The sequence below is a fragment of the Chiloscyllium plagiosum genome, unplaced genomic scaffold, assembly GCF_037043375.1.
Source record: "Chiloscyllium plagiosum isolate Xiang-an unplaced genomic scaffold, Cpla_swu_hap1 HiC_scaffold_35, whole genome shotgun sequence".
NCBI lineage: Eukaryota > Metazoa > Chordata > Chondrichthyes > Orectolobiformes > Hemiscylliidae > Chiloscyllium > Chiloscyllium plagiosum.
Window position 1 is genome coordinate 8,233,465 of NW_028270173.1, and position 5,844 is coordinate 8,239,308.

Below are 5,844 nucleotides of genomic sequence, written 5' to 3' on the forward strand. Positions count from 1 at the left end.
ATGGGTATATCAATAGGAAGGGTTTGGATCGATAAACACCAGGTGTTGGCAGGTAGGATTAGTTTGGGTTGGGAGATCTGGACAACATGGAAGAGTTGGACCAAAGGGTCTCTATGACTCTATGTATTAGCACAGCACCTGGGTTTCGAGGAAATACATGAAGCCAATTCTCCAGGGAGTGAAATCAGGGCAGATGCAGTTCCAGTGAAGGCAGCTTGAGCATAAGGAGAGAATGAAGAAATTGAGAAGGCAGAAAAAAGATAAGATGGAGCAGAACATGAGAAAGAAAGAGCACAGAAAGTTAAGGCAAAGGAGATGGAATTATGAAGCTATGAAATCAAACTGAAAAGACTTGAAATGGAAAAGAGAGAACTTGGTTGAGAAGTGAAAGGGAGAAAAAAGTGAAATAATATGAATATCAGTTTAACACAATGCATTTGGAACAAGAGACATCAAATACTAATGTAGTACTGAGAGTTGTGGAGGTGCCATCACTGAAAGGATTTAAAGTAGAGGTTGATAGATGTTGTCATATCTGAGAGTTGATGGCGATGATGAGCTGCCATCAAAATGGAGCTGAGCCCTGGGGCAGGTTACCCATGATCCTGTTGAATGGCAGTGCAGACCTGAGGGGCTGAACGGCCTATTATTTCTCTTATTCCTTATGTTCTTATTTTAATATATCAGGTCCTCTCTTTTCAATCCCTCTTCATCCATCGCAATAAATATCTTAATTTCCTACCACAGTTGTGGGTCTGTTCACCGAGCTGGGAAGTTGTTTTGCAGATGTTTCATCTCCTGACTCCGGGACATTCAGCGCTTTGGATCCTCCTGTGAGGCGCTGCTGTGAGGTGTTTTCTGGAAATTATTTGATTCTGTTCCTGCTGCTTCCAGTTGCTGGTTCTGGTTGTTCATTGTCGTGGCCGGTATATTGGATCACGGTCTGTGTGTTTGTTAATGGAGTCCGTGGATGAGTGCTTTGCTTCGAGAAATTCTTTGGCTGTACCTCTGTTTAGGTTGTCCCTGTCATCTGTTCATATGGCAACTTGGGATAGTTGGTCATGGCGTTTTGTGGCGAGTTGGTGTTCATGGATGTGGATTGCAATTGTCTGTCTGTGCTCGATAGTGTTACATACAGTCTAAGCATTTTTACAAGATTTCTTGGAAAGACTGCATGAAACATTGGAGAATTTCTAGCAGCATGGCCCTCAGCCCTGGACTTCCATCAACAAGCACATAGACCGCCAACCAATATACTGGGCACTACAATGAACAACAGGAGTCGAACCAAATAAATTCCAGAAAACAGTACAGCAGCACTTCACAGGAGATTCCAAAGCACTGAAGATGTCACCTAGACGGGGAACAAAACGTCTGCAACTCAACTTCCCAGCTTGGTGAACATACCCACAACCATGGAAACTGGTACCCGAGCTACAAATCTTCACACAAACCTTCATCTTCATTTCCTCTTCTGTTTCACACTTCAGTTCAAATGTAATGAATGAGATCAAACTGATGGAGACAAATGATAAGGATTTCTTGAGTGAAAAAAGAGGAGTTTTGTTCCCAATAACCCTGAGAAAATAAAAAAATGTACCAACAAGTATAAACACAGACCAGAAGGGACAGGGTGTCTGATCCACAGGGGAAGCTGAAGTTTAAATTCCTTGAGTTGTGAGAATTATCTGAATCCTGACTGTTTTGCTGTTGTCTTGTTTGTTTAGCAGTCGAGAGGTTTGAAGATATCCTGGAGTTCTTGGTTGTTTTTTTCCAAGTTGCTTTTTCACTGGGCACTGACATTGACTTTGACAGAGAGAATCCTTTAGCTCTTTCACTTCTTGTTGTTTTTCGCAGAAAAACGTGTGTAAATCTTTATTTATATTCCACCACCAGGAAGAAAGGAAACACCTGAGTGGCCAGTGACGAGCGATGCCCTTCCTCAGGGCAATGCTGCGTGATCAAATATGAAGTGGAGGGCAGGGATTAGATCAAAATTGATTTGGAGGGGGAAATAATACACTCCACCGCTCTTTCACTTCACAAGGTAATAGCACACTGTGTTGGTGGGAATTTGAGCTTGGATCGAGGATTGGCTGACAAACAGAAAGCCAAGAGTTGGGCAAATTGGGCCATTTTCTGTTTGTCAAAATGTAACTGATAGCATGTCACAAACCCCAAATATTTCCAATCGTTATGAATGACTTGGATGGAAGGATAGAAGGAGTTATGGACAAATTTATAGATGATGCTAAAAGAGGTGAGAAAATATATTGCAATGAATAAATAAGAAATATAAAAATGCATATGGATAGATGAGGTGAATGGGCAGAATTTGATAGATGAAACGTGAATGTGTGTGAGGTTATCCATTTTGGACAGGGGAAAAGAAAAGCAACTTTTTATTGAAATGGAGAGAAACATCTGAGTGCTTCAGTGCAGAGGGATCTGGATATCCTTGGGTGTGAATCGCAAAAAAGTCAAATGTAGCTACAGCAGGTAACCAGGAAAGCAAATGGAATCCTGACATTTATTACTAAAGGAATAGGGTATGAAAGTAGTTGAGTGTTGCTACAACTGTACAAGGCATTAATAAGACCACACCCTGAGGATTGTGTACAATTTTAGTTCCCATATCCTTGAGGACGATTATAGTGGCACTGGAGTTAAGTGAGGGGAGATCTCAGTGAGTATATAAGATGATGTAGGGGATTGAGAAATTAAATGTCTAGAGGATACTTCCCGGAATGAGATCATAGTTGTTAGGAAAAGGTATTGTAGTTTTTAAACAGAAAAGAGGAAAGATTATTTCTTTCACAAGGTCGTGAATATGTGTAATTCACTATCCCAGAGTACAGTGCATGCTGGGACATTGAGTAAACTTAAGGTGGATATAGGTTTCTAATTGATCGGTGAAAAGGTTAGAAGGAGCAGGCAGGAAGTGCAGTTGAGACTGAGATCGGACCATGACTGACCTCATCAAATGGTGGAGCAGGTTCAAGGGCCTGAATGGCCTATTCCTGTTCCTAGTTCTTATGATCTTTCTGATAATTCCAGCTTCCTTCTCTCTGCTCTACTGCAAAAAAAAATCTTAAGCTATAAATTCTGTGATCCTGCCCCCCAAGCAACCTGACGAAGAAGCAGTGTTCTGAAAGCTTGTACTTCCAAATAAACCTGTTGAACTTCCAAATAAACCTGGTGTTGTGATTTTTTTTTAGCAAAAGACATTGCTGTTGAAATATAGTTCAGCGTGTGTTGCAGAGTGAAGATCCATCAAGCGAATGTTATCAAATATCAGATAAGTGTCAATTTTGGGAAGTTCCATGGATGGGATCATTCAGTGAGTTTTCTCACAGTTCTCCATAGCTCACCTCATTGAACATGAACCGTGACTCCAAGATGCCTGACTCTGACTATTGTCACTTCACAGTGGCCGTAGTGATAAGGCAATGAAAGATCTGGGAGCCCACAGGTGACCCTTCATTGGAAACTCCCATTCATAAATGTATTGCTGTTATACATCATGTTATTTCTGATTGATTCATGTACCTACACCTGCAATGGCAGTCAATCTACACAGGCTGCATGTCCTGAACACCATACCATCTTTCAGTTTTGTGTAATGGAATGTTAATCTTTCCCTAAAACATATCGAAGCATTACGCTATCTCATAGACATAGAAAATAGGATCTGGAGTGGGCCATTTGATCTTTTGAAATTTCTCCACCATTCAACTGAACCATGGGTGATCATTCAAAGAAGTCCCTTGTTCTCACTTTCTCCCACATCCCCCTTGCTCCCTTTAGCCCAAGACCTATGTCTAAAGCCTTCATGAAAACATTTAATACTTTACCCTCAACCACTTTGTGAGGCAGAGAACGCCCCAGGCTTAGCATCCTCTGGAAGATGAAATTTCTTTTCATTTTAGACCAAAAAAGCAAAACAGCACAGGAACAGGCCCTTCAGCCTGCCGAGCCTGCACCAACACATTTTGCCCTTCCATACTAAAACTGTCTTCACTTACAGGATCCATATCCCTCTATTCACTTCCTATTTATGTATTCATCCAGGTGCTTCTCAAATGCTGCTGTTGTGTCTGCTTCCACCATCATCTCTGGCAGCATATTCCAGGCATTCACTGTTCTTGATGTGCAAAATCTGACTTGCATATCTCTTCTAAATATTTCCCAAACCCTCCCAGTCCCCACAAGTTGAATCTGTGCCTTCTAGTAATTGACTCCTCCACTCTGAGAAAAACCCTCATATTTTCCATTCTATCTGCCATTCACAATCTCATAAACTTCCATCAGGTCAGCCTCCTGTGTTCCCTGTGAAAACAAACCAATTCTATCCAGACTTCATAGCTACACCACACCAGGCAATATCCTGGTAAACCTTCTCTGTACTCTGACTGTGACTCAGGTGCTGCATTCTTGATTATCACCCTTCCTGTATTTATCCTGTTAGAATTTTATAGATTTCTATAAGATGCTTCCTTGTCTGAAGTCCAGGGAATATCGCCCTGACAGATCCAGTTTCTTTTCACATGTCCGTCCTGCTATCCTAGGATTCAGTCTGGCAGACCATATTTCAATGCCCTCATACTCAGTACTTCTTTCCTCAGGTAAAGAAACCAAAACCACACAGAATACTCCAGGTGTGGTCCCACTAAGGCCCTGGACAGCTGCAGCAACTCATCCCTGTCCCTGTACACTATCCTCTCACTATGAATGCGAACTTATCATTTGCCCCCTTCACCTGCTGCACCTGCAAACTTACTTTCAGCGACAGGTGTACAAGGACATCCAAGTTTCATTGCACATCCCCTTTTCCCTATCAATTGCCTTTCTGTTTGTGCTACAAAGTGGATAACCTCACATTTACCCATATCATATCTCATCTGCTGCACGTTTTCCCACTCACTCAACGTGTCCAAATCACACTGAAACATCTCTGTATCCTCCTCATAGCTCACCCTCACCACCCAAGTTCTCTCTATTCAATGTGAGAGCTTCACATGGTAGAAAACATTTCAACATTTACAAAGTTAACTTCTTTTCAACAGCAACAAAAATAAAGATAAAACAAGGAAAAAGAAGCTGTATTTCTTCTGGGAAGACAGACTACTTGCCTTTCAATCATCAACAAATTTACAGCCAGTGATTGGAAGTGTTCATCCTCTGGAACAGCTCGAAAGAATGTTAGGACATTGGGGGGGTCAATGAGATCCGAAATGGACAACATACTCATGGAGCTGTCCACTCAAGTCCCCCCTTCACAGTAATATTCCCCTGTCCATGAGAATATACATCCAGTATTCCCTGCACACCCAGTTGAACACCTTGAGCTGGGTTTAAACTAAACATCCCATTGAGAATAGAACTGATCAGATCCCTGTCCCTGTATTCTCATTTGGGACACAATATTTACCCAATACCCTCATCTCTCATGGAGCTGCTCCATCTCAACACTTGGTGCAGCATCAATTCTGCAATGCTCATGCTTTATATTGACACTGTGGGGGTGTCCCCATATCCGCTAAATTCCTCATTGCCAGCATTACCTGGTGGGGCCCATGGGGAGAGAGGCTCATTGGGGTGGGAGTAACAAACAGCCCGTTCTCTGGTCCCAGTGACTGGGGAGAGCATCCGGCAGACTTGGGTTCCTCTTTTTCATCAAAGCAAACGGAAGGAGCTTCTGGGTGAGATTAATGTTGTTCCAATGGAACATTTCCCCCCTTTTTCCAGCACACAGCCCCAAGGGCCCACCTCCTTTCCAGGGCGGTGCCATGCAATGCCTAATAGTCCACCTCTTCCATCCCAACAGCGATGAAGATTTGCCTT